We start from the raw sequence: 11832 nt of genomic DNA on the forward strand, positions 1-11832 counted from the left end.
AGGAACCACTTATCTAGAATTTCTAACTTAAAACGATTTTTCTGTTTTGAATCGTTTGAATTAACTCTTTAAAGGTTTCTTAATTCCTTTTCAAAAATTAAGTGGCGACTCTTCTCAAAAAGTCAATTTTCACAAAACAGAAATGGTGACTCGCTCGGGACTTTTAATTAGGTTCTAACCAAATATTTGATTTCGTCTTTTGATTAACTCTTTATGTTTTGTAAAGTTTAACTATCATCTCATGGCATATTCCTGCATTATTTAAAGTGTTTTGGGGTTTTGTGGAAGTCTCGGCCCCTGGTGTGCAATTTCAAAATGTGTTGGAAATACGAATGACTTATTAGCACGTGAGTCGTCTGATGGTTTGTATTTTCAAATTCAAGTTGTCTGTTTGAGAACTAGTGTTCAAACCCACTCTAGATACTTAGGATAGAACAAAATCAAAATCCTATTTTAGGCATGAGCTTAGGATGACCTAATACTCGAGCGGGGTATTGGGCCCATTTGAAAACCTGCCCTGCGTCTGTTGACCTCGAGTCAATTATAGACGAACCATATTTATGTGTCGAAGAAAATGTATGCCCGTCTAATTCAATTCATTATCATTTGAGGGTTCGGGAGAAGACTTGTTTTACTTACTTTTGTATAAGGATGCCTCAATCGTACATCGATTGATGAAAGAATTGAAACAAGTCAAGCAACACATTGATCGATTTTGACAGTTGCATGGCATCTATGGCATAGCTATACGGCAATCACTTGACCTTTAACGGATGTCACCAATTATAAGAAGTGGACCAAGCTAAGAGGGCGAAGGCCAATAGAAGAAGCATTCAGGAATTAGTATTTTATATCCCCCTGCGTAGGACATCATTCCTTTTCTCATGTTATTTTTTTTTCCTAAAGGTTGTATTCCCTGTGTGCGACTTTTGTAGGCATTTATGTCGTTTGTGTATATTAGAGGATAATGGATTGGCTTTAAAAAGGGCATATATTTTCTTCAAAGTTCATCAGACCTAAACCCTTGGCTCAAAAGGGTCACCCCAGTTAGGATATGCACTATTATAATGTTTATGTAATATAACTGTCTTCTGTGTTTAGGTGTGCTTGTTTCAATCAAAGACAAGTTTATCCACTATGCTCATGTGGATCAATTTGGCTTTGACACAAACAACTTTAGGTGGTTATTTCTTGTCAAATATCTTGCATTACTTATCACAGATGGAAACTAACACATCTGCCTTTGAGTTATTTTACTTTACAGATAATAGAAAACTACTCCGTGTTGAAATAAGCTGGCAGAACATCCTTACTTCACCCGGTCAAAAGTGCATAAAATCTCATCCTCTGATCATCATTCAAAGATGACTGGAAATGATGAAGAAAATGCATTGACTATCAGGGATAATGTAATAGCGGAACAGAGCGAGATTATTGCTGAACTCACGAGAAAATTGAAAATGCTTCAGGAGAAGATGAATCGTACTCGAGATTTGGCTCACCTGGCCATCACTATCAATTCTCCCTCTCCAGGAGGGCACGGGACTCCACTCCAGATCCTCCTCTTAGTACGCTTATTCTTGGGGACCATCCAAGTAACATATCATCCGCTCCTCCACTTGTCCAAAACACCAATCGCAAAAATAACCCAGATGCTTAGCATCTACAAAATTCATCCCTAACTCCACAAAACCCGTCTCCGAATCCACAAAATTTGCTCCCAAATCCACAGAATCCACCCCCAAATCTACCATATCTACCAAATCTATCTCCGAACCCATAAAATTCTTTTTCGAATTCGCAAAATCCTTCTCAGATACCACCAAACTACTTCCAAATTCCACAAAACTTTCCCAATTTCCAAAATGTCCTCCCCACTTACCAACCAACCTCCTCTCATCCTCAAAATCAAGCTACCCTTCTAAATACTCCTCATGCCATCGTATCCCCTGACCATTATAATTCATTTCCTAATCTCGAGATAGATCATTACGGGGTGAAAGAAAAAGAGTGGAGGAACGAGCATGAAATGAAATTGTTGGCTATGAATAAAGATATTATGAGGATCAAAGAATCTCATGGGATGGGGGACAATGATGGCCTAGGTTACGATGATCTATGTGTTCACCCTGGAGTAGATCTACCAGAAAGATACAAGGTCACTAAATTTGAAGTGTTCGGCGGTACTGGAAATTCAATGGCCCATCGAGAAGGTATTGTGATCAAATGGTGGGGATAGGAAAAAATAAGGTATTATTAATGCGCCTGTTCAGTCGGAGCTTAAGCGGAGAAACCTTAGATTGGTTCACGTCTCAAGAACTGAAAAGATGGATTAGTTGGAGGGCATTGGCTAAAGGTTTCCTTGATAGTTTTGTGTTTAACATTGAAATAGTTCCTGACCGATATTCACTAGATCGGATCAAATAGAAAAATGATGAATGCTTTCGAGACTATACCTTCCGTTGAAGAAAAGAAGCTACCAAGGTACAACCTCCCATGTCTGAGAAAGAGATGGTGTTTGTGTTCTCTCGCACTCAAGACGGAGAATATTACCAGTATGGTGTCCACTGTCAGGGCGACTTTTACAAATTTGGTACAAATTAGAGAATCACTAGAAGAAGATATTCGGACAGGAAAAATTGTCAAAATTCCAACAACATCTGGGACTTCTATATTCTCAAAGAAGTCAAAGAAGGATGTAGGTGTGGTCTCTGCTAATTCTGTTGCTAAATTGAAGAAGAAATTTAAGCCTTGGAATATTCTTTCCTCACATCGCCACCAAGTTTTCAGCCTATATTCTATGCCCAACCCTAATATCAAGCTCCATTTCCAAATATTTTACCCCAGTATCAAGTTCCGCAGTCAAATTATCAGTCTCACGTTCAAGCTACTCTTCCAAACAATCAGAGAAATGTCCAAGCTCCTCCAAACTATATTCAAATACCTCCTCCTACTAATCAAAATCAGTATAACCCCCCACGTATAAACCCCGAAAAGAAGCCTCCTAGAAAATTCACTCCATTGGCTGATAGTCGTACCCAGCTCTTTGGAAAATTGATGAAAGCTGGTTATTTATAGCCTATTCCTCCAAAGCATACCAATCTTAATTCCCAATTCTTTCAAGCCGATCAATTCTGTGCTTATCATTCGGGAGCGCTCAAGCATGCTACCAAAGATTGCATCAATCTAAAACACAAAATCCAAAACTTAATCGACCAGCATATCATCACTCTTCAGGCACCAACAACAAATGTCATCAGTAATTCATTGCCAATCACGAGGAAGCTATGGTTAGCATAACTAAAATAGCAGGCGAATGGGTATTTGGTAAGACTATTACTAAGGTGGATCCGCAAAATTTAGAAAAGACAAAAAGAGTGGAAAGGAACTCGAAAGGAATTATTTAGCCCATTATGGTCCCGGAAAAAGCTTTTAAGCGTGGAATAGGGTACCAACCAAGAAAGGAAGATGAGATTGAAGATAATTCAAAGATGAGTTCTTCCAAACCGTCGCCACTCCTGCACCAATCATTTCTCGTATGTGAGATGTCAAATAATGATGGTATTGGGGATAGGATAGGAAATCTGTTCGAGGGATACAATATTGTACCAGAAGATTTTCCGAAGCCCAGTAAGGTGAAAAAGGTTGCACCAGGAGAGGGTTTGCAAAATTAAACTTCCATTCCGCTCCTAATTCGTCGCCCATCGGAGTAGATGAAATGGAAATTACTAATAGTTTTAAAAATTGGTGATGATCCAGAGGAGGGCCAGTGATCCACCCTTTCATGTCTCAAATTTTCATTTCGCTTTCAAAAAGGAGTAGGCCTGCATGTGCGCGAGTCATAAGCCACAGTTTTTATTTATTTTCCAAAAGGCCTCCCTTTATTTAAGAAGTTATTTTTAAATATGATTATATTATCATCTTTTATTATCTTGTTATAATCTAACATGGTTTATTTTGGTAGCAATAATTTAAAAATATGCCAATATCATGTCATGAAAAGAGTTAGACAAATGAAGCAAAGAGAATGATGATGAATGGAAAGAAGGTGATGAGGAGCAGTTAATGAAAGATATAGAGGAATTTGAAGAATCGAAAGAAGCCCAACCTGGAGGAGCCCTAATTCTACTTGAGATGGATGGTCAAGAGTGGACCAAACCAATCAATTCTGATGCGGTAAAGAGATACTATATTTGAAAGATGTTTTAATGTTTATCTCCTTTGTTTGTAATCACCTTAATGATAGTATTTGTTTTATGATATGTAATTACCTAGAATCCCTTCCTTTCATGTACGAACTAAGTTTGACCTGAATTTCCAAGAAAGTGATACGTAGGCGGCCTATGTCGGTTTCGGTCAACCCTTTAGGATAATTTATCCTTTCCTTTCATGTACGAACTACGTTTGACCTGAATTCCCAAGAAAGGGATACATAGGCGGCCTATGTTAGTTTCGTTCAACCCCCTTAGAATAATTTATCCCTTCTTTTTATATATAAACTACATAATGACCTGAATTCTCAAGAATGAGATACGTAGGCGGCCTATGTCGGCTTCAGTCAATCCATTAAAATTTTATAAATATTCCTAGCGTAGTCTTGAACTACGTTTGACCTGATTCTTGCTTCAATGGGATACGTAGGCACCCCAACGGCTCGGTCATATAACCCCAGGAAATGAAAACTCGGGAAAATTTTTGAGAGGAATCTCAAAAATTCACAAGAGAAGATCGACATCCAACATGAAGAACGAAGACCAACAAAGACTTTGGATCTTCTCGAGTTGATATCATCTCCGACAACTTTAAACTGGGGCAGAAATTTTAAGGGAGGCCTTAAAATTTCCATCAATTACTGGAATATATTTCAAATTTCCCTGCAGCAAAGTTTAAAGCCAAGCTTTTGAAGCCACCAACTGCTACAAAGTCTAGGTAAACTCAATTTCTGGCTATGACAGAACTATCTGAAGAACCCTCCAACAATGATCATGAGTTTTGAAAATCATCCGTCGGATATAGTCAAAACCATAAGGAAGACGCTCGTTGAGCTAGTACATGACATAACTGGCAGAAATTTTCTAAAATTTTTACAGATACTTTCAAAACTATTTGCTAAAAATAAGACTAGTTTTGAAAAAATCTGTACAAATCTTTTACTTAGTGATTCCTGGGCGTCTATGGGAGCAGGGACCCAGGGTGGAGATACCAATGTGACAGGGCACCTAAAAGATGGCGAGGAGCAAACCGAGCAAACAAGAAAGTCAACATGGAGTAGTTTTATTCAAACTAATCATTTTTCTGTGGATGCGGGGATCGATATACAAAATGAGTGTTTCTTTCAAAAAAAATCCCCAAGCAAGTCAGGAGTCATGCCAGAGCATATAATACTTAAGAACGGTATTTTTGGATATCCCAAAAATTGGTTTAATACCCATTTATCGAGTACCATTTGAATTGTCCATCTCATTTCTTGAGATCATGGAGGACAAACAAAAGCGTCTTCTTTTCTTTACAATTATTGTATTTAGAATTTTTCTGAAAAAAAATCCACTTTGTGTCTACTAATCGTCTACTTCAAGTACAGGTATATGTAGAAAGCAAGAAGCAGATAAACAAACTCAGGTGAAACTGTTTTCAGATTGCCAAGAGGGCTATTTCATAGCATTGCCAAGAGGGCCATTTCATATCATTACCAAGAGGGCCATTGCATATCATTGCTAAGAGGGTTATTTCATATCATTGCCAAGAGGGCTATTACATATCATTGTCAAAAGGGTCATTTCATATCATTGCCAAGAAGTTCATTTCATATCATTGCCAAGAAGTCCATTTCATATCATTTCCAAGAGGGCCATTTAATATCATTGCCAAGAGGGCCATTCATATCATTGCCAAGAGGGACATTTCATATCATTGCCAAGAGGTCCATTCATATCATTGCCAAGAGGGCCATTGCATATCATTGCCAAGAGGGCCATTTCATATCATTGCCAAGAGGGTCATTTCATATCATTGCTAAGAAGGCCATTTCATATCATTTCCAAGAGGAACATTTCATATCATTTCTAAGAGGGCCATTTCATATCATTGCCAAGAGGGCTATTGCTTATCATTGCCAAGAGGGCCATTTCATATCATTCCCAAGAGGGCCATTCATATCATCGCCGAGAGGACCATTGCATATTATTACCAAGAGGGCCATTCAATATTTGTTGACACACAAGACATAAAAAGCTAGCATCGAGGATATCATCAGTATTTTATATTTGTTGACATGTAAGACATAAATGCTGGCATCGAGGATATCATCATCATTTAATATTTGTTGACACGCTAGACACAAACGCTGGTGTCAAGGATATCTTATCTTTATATGAATCAGCATCTGAATGCATCAAGAGCACGTGATTTGAAGGGACGCCTTTAAGTCGCTATCTGAAGACGAGCGATATATGGAATTTCCTAGAAATTAATAATTTGAGGGTCATCTATAAGTCATATTATTTGAAATGGGATAATGTGTAAGATAATCTATGAATTGATAGCTTGTAGGTCATCCGTAAGCCACAACAACATCCTAAACGGATAATGTGCAAGGTCACCCAAAAATCTATAGTTCAAAGTTTATCCGTAAGTCGCAACTAAATCCTTATTGGAGAATATGCAAGATTATCAAATTGATAATGTCCAAGGGTTCTTTATAAGCTGCGTCAAATCCAAGATAGATTATGTGTAGGAATACCCAAAGACTAGCAATTTGAGACATATCTGTAAGTCATATTATATCCAAGGTCGGATGACGTGCAGGAATACTAGAGAGCTAATAATTGGAGGAATATTTGTAAGTCATCTCTTATCTAAGGTCGGATAATGTGCAAGATTACCTAAAGGCTAGTAATTCAAAGGATATCTGTAAGTCACCTCGTATCCAACATCAAATAATGTGCAAGATTATCCAAAGATTAACAATTTAAGAAAAATTTATAATTCGATCATCGGCTATAACCGGAGAGGTTATCATTCTATATACAACAAGTGATATAGGTAACCAAAAGGGTTGCCACACCAACACAAGATTACATGGTTGTAGGGATCGTTCTGTATAAAGTACTGTCAGTGTCCAAAAGGGCCACCCCACTTTGAAGACATATTCAACTGACAAATATCATAATGATACAATAACCAAGAGGGTTGTTGTGTTTTTTGTTGCTAGTTATTTTATTCCAAACAGGTACATGAAGATATGACTCCGCTTTTTAGGACACAACTTACGTGGAGATATGGTAAAAGACTACATACCTCTTTCATGAATTATGTTTAGCACTAACACTTTTTGCTTGAAGCATTGTCAAGAGCATCCGAGAGGATGAAAATCTCAAATCAAAACCACAAATGCAAACAACTTCAAATAAGATGCAGCACAACATGGAACTCTTTCTTAGCATTAAAATGGGACATAGTCTGAAGAAATACGTCAAACTCTCTGGACACGAGCTAAAGGATGATCACCATCATCCAACCACACCCCTGTTAGAAGGCGTGTGGGAATTCTAGGATATTCTGGTTTCAGCTTCACCTTTGGGATATTCCTAAACTCATACCGAGGATAAACTTCTATTTCTTTGAAATCCAAGTGACAACATACCTAGAGTTTTGGAAATTATGTCTAGGTAAATTCTTACCTATAGATGTGAAGAGATCCACGTTCATGGTTAAGAGGTTACAATATTTTTACCACAACTCAATCAACTTGTCACTCAGACCGAGCCAAAGATCGTCTTAAATAAAAGACCACCATTTCTACCGATTGAGTCGAACTACAAGAGTCTGATTCCCTGAGTCTTGGGGATATGTAGGTTGGACTCTATGTAGAAAACTCAACTGCATTCTATCCTCCCCCCCAAATCCCTTTATTCCCCAGCTTCTCAGTTTTATTAAAAACTCTAAAATCGGGATAACTTGTGAATTTTCTTAAAAATCGTGCTTAAAATCAAGCTTTATCAACCACAAGTGGCCTGAATTCTCATGTAACCTGAGATATGTAGGAAACCTGATATCGACGTCCGACCATTCTCTATAAACTCATGCAAAAGCCAATCTCTTTCAGATATGAATTTGTGGTAGGACAAAATTAGGAACGTCAACCTCCCTTTGACCAAGGTTACTTGCATTCACCCAACCCAAAGGGAGGGGGCAGTTGTTGACACCTAATTTTTGCCCTCCATAACTAATTTTAATTCTGAGTTTCTTCAATTTTTAATAAGATTACAATATTTATTTTGTCGAATAAAGGAAAAAAAATTAAAGTATTTATCTGGGTAAGTTTGGCATTTTAAGTGACGATTTTATATTATTGTATTCAATTATACGAAATCATATAATTCTGTTACTTAAAAATCTATTTTTCATAAAGTATTGGATTTTGAACAAAGTTTGCCTTGAGATAAAGTTAAAGGATTAAAATCTTGATTTAAATATAGTCTATCACCAAGAAATAATATATTCGAAAATATTTGTTGAATTTTTATTGGATCGAGAAGCTCGAGATTAAACAAGGTAATAATTCATATTGAATTTCGTCAATTTAGTCAATTTACTAAATTTGGACCTTAATTGAAATCAATCCGGCCACAATTGCAATGCAATTGGTTGATTGAGTTTTAAATAGGTTAAATTTTAAATGACATTGTCTAAATTTTTCCTATTTAATAAATAACCCAAATAGCATAATCTACCTTTTCCAATTAAAACCCAATACCTAGACCCCAAAAACAACCCATCTACCCTAGGCCCAACAACAGCAGTCCGTTTCTCCTCTTTTAATCACCAGCCCAACAACTCACTCTCCAACCCAATCCCTCAATCAGCTGACCCGGTCCGTTCCCCTATATCCTCTCTCCATCAACAACAAGAACAGCAATCCTAAATCACGACTTCATCAACCAAAACCAAACCCTAACCCGACGCCGAACCAACTCCGATCCAGCCCCGTCTGAGTCAACCCGACCTTTTTCCACACGCGTCTCACTCCGTCACGTGCAAATTCGTGCAAGAAAACCCTGAAAGGTTCTAGAATCGGATGAGTTATCCCTCTCCAACGGTTCAATCCTGTGATTCTTGGATGAGACGGGATGATTTTGTACTTATTTAGGGGGGTTTTCATTGGTTGAAAAGGGGATTTGGTTTTCCCCAATTTTGATAGGTCCACCTTTTCTGAATTATCCGGGAGATAATCCAAATTGGTACGTTTGTTGATGAATTCTCAAGCTGGAAGGGGAATTTCGAATTTCAAAATTCCAAAGATTCTCTTTTTCAAATCCCTAAATTACCCCTAATTCGTCTTCTATGTAAAGACCCACTGGATCACTGTTTCAAGGGGTTAGAGATGGGAAGGTTTGGAAATTTTTGGGTTCTGAATATTGGAGAAAATTTGGAGAGAAAACAGTTTCTTTTAGGGAATTTTTTTTTTCTTTCGTTCGTCTTTTCGGGAAGTTGGTCGGCAAATTGAAGTCCCCGAGTGGACGAAGATTCTTCTCCTGTGGTGGAGCATCTCGACGTTAGCTCGTTCTCCCATTTTTCTACCCCGAAAGAGGTAAATACATCGTTCCTTTTAGTTTTAATATTTTCTTCTTTTCATCGATTTGTTAGTGGCGTTAATGGCTATAAAGAGTCTTGGGAATTGTCTGTTGTAAGCCTTGAAGGTCTTAGGATTCTTGTGATGATGATTGTGACCTTATTAGGCCGTGTTTAATCCACTGTCTTGACTGCATACGCGAAAGTTCACGACTTTGTCATGATTTTTCTTTCAAGAGAACTAATATGCCTGTCATCGCAAACTATCCTCATGTGATTGATTATAGATTTATTAATTTTTCCATTATTGTTGTTTATTTTGGTTTCAAGATTTTCCATGTCAACCCATTAGGCTGCCCTTGTTTTCCTTTGATTCGAATACTGTCTGATTTGTCTGCCGCACTAATTGAATGTGCTAGTCTTATCTCCGTTGCTGAACTCTTTGTCTTGTTAAAGATGAACTTTTTGTCTTGTTAAAGTCTCTCTAAATCGCAATCTCTTCTATCCTGCTGTTCCAGTTAAGATTTCGTTCACTGAATTTTACAGGAAAAATTTATCGTAGTTGGATTTCTGGTGGATCTTCCATGCTTACCAGCTTCATTCAGAATTTGTGGGGTTTCTCCGGTCGTTATTTCGAATAAAGTATTGTCAAAATTTCCTGATGAACTCGGTTCACTATTTTTCGTGGCTCGCCAAAGAGAGGGGGATGTTGGTTTAAAGAGCTTTCACTTGAATATTTGTTACTTTTTGCTCTTTGAAATTTAGTTTATTTGCATGTTCGATTCGGAAATCAGATTGCCAGATTCCATCTAGTATTACTTTGGAGTGGTTGGCCTTTTGGAGTACATTTTTGTGTTGTATTCTATGTAGGAATGCTGTCGACATCTATGCGAATCAAGAAATATTTTGTTTGAGCCTTCTTCAAAACTTTCCTATTGTTATGTTTTCTTCCTCTGTGATATCTATTCTCTTTTATTTTCTTTAAGCCCCTCTGTAGGACCATGAAAAAATTAGGAGTGTGAGTTAGATAGAGCCTTTTAAGTGTTTTGTTTTGCGCAAGAAGTCTATGGATACTTGTTTTGCTGTTTATTGATAGAACTTAGTCAACGAACTTACTCTTTCCTATCTAAAGATGCTTGATTTTCGTTATTTTCTCTAAAAGTTCAAGACTTGTAATCGATTGTGCCCCAATTAGCTAATGAATAAGATTTTTCCGTAAGGATAATTTGATATTGTGTCGTTCTTCTTTTGGTCGGTCCTTCTTGAATAAAGGTTTGATTTTGCTTACTCGAAATTATGAGGCTTTCTTCACGGCCACCTTGTTTCTTTCTACAAAACTTGAGTTTCTGTAACCATATGCTTTCCCAAGTTTGTAAATTACATTCCTTCCTGCATTTGTTGTTTGTACATCTTTTACAGTATCACAAATCCACTATCATGTTGGGCTGATAATTTGGAACGAGTATTAATTTTCCTTTTCCTTTCTCTTCGCATGTACTTGCCTTGGAGTCCAAATGGACTCTTTCATCTTGCATTTCGTAATGGGCCCACATGGCCCACTTCCTCGAGTCAAACTCGAAGTTCTAAGTCCAAAAAACCGTCTCATGGCAAACGGATCCAAGGAATCGAGAGAAGAAGATTGGGTCGAAATACATCTCTGAAGCGGTGAAGCGGCCAAGAGACTTGAAAGTCTCGTTTTTCATTTTATTTTGTTTATTTATTTATTGTTGTCTATATTTATTTTATTTATTTTATTTATTTATTTATTCATTTGGGCCTCGAAGCCAACATTATAAATTTAATACAAGTGGAGTAGATTTTGGGCCGACGGGCTTGAAAAGAGAACATAGTTTAGGACAGGTGCAAATGGGTCAAAGGCCCAATGAGGTTTGGGCCCAATGGCCTAAATCGTTTACTCTCCTCCCTTTCCCCTTTATGTGTTTATTTGTTTGTTAATTTTATTTAGACTTAGTTAAAATCTCTACTAAGTCGCCTAAATCTATTTTACACAAGTCTTTTCTAAAAAATCAATTACTTTTCAACAAATTAATCTTTTAAAAGTTTGTTGAAAGACGTTTTAAACAATCCGGATAACTGCAAGTTAGCGGACGTTTTAGGTGCCTAACACCTTCCGAAAACATTAATAGGAACCATTTATCTAGAATCTGTAACTTAAAATAATTTTTCTGTTTTGAATCGTTTGAAGTAACTCTTTTAAGGTTTCTTAATTCTTTTTCAAAAATTAAGTGACGATTCTTCTCA

At 37.2% G+C, this 11832-nt stretch overlaps 1 long non-coding RNA gene across 1 annotated transcript; it reads left to right on the top strand.

The window, feature by feature from the left end:
* Positions 1–8820: 8820 nt before the first annotated feature.
* LOC107873246 lies at positions 8821–11410 on the top strand. Its single transcript, XR_001675197.2, has 2 exons — positions 8821–9589; positions 10117–11410. It is a non-coding gene; the product is annotated as an uncharacterized LOC107873246 (long non-coding RNA).
* The last annotated feature ends 422 nt before the right edge of the window (positions 11411–11832 follow it).

Source organism: Capsicum annuum, chromosome 6 (genome assembly GCF_002878395.1).
Source record: "Capsicum annuum cultivar UCD-10X-F1 chromosome 6, UCD10Xv1.1, whole genome shotgun sequence".
Taxonomy (NCBI): domain Eukaryota; kingdom Viridiplantae; phylum Streptophyta; class Magnoliopsida; order Solanales; family Solanaceae; genus Capsicum; species Capsicum annuum.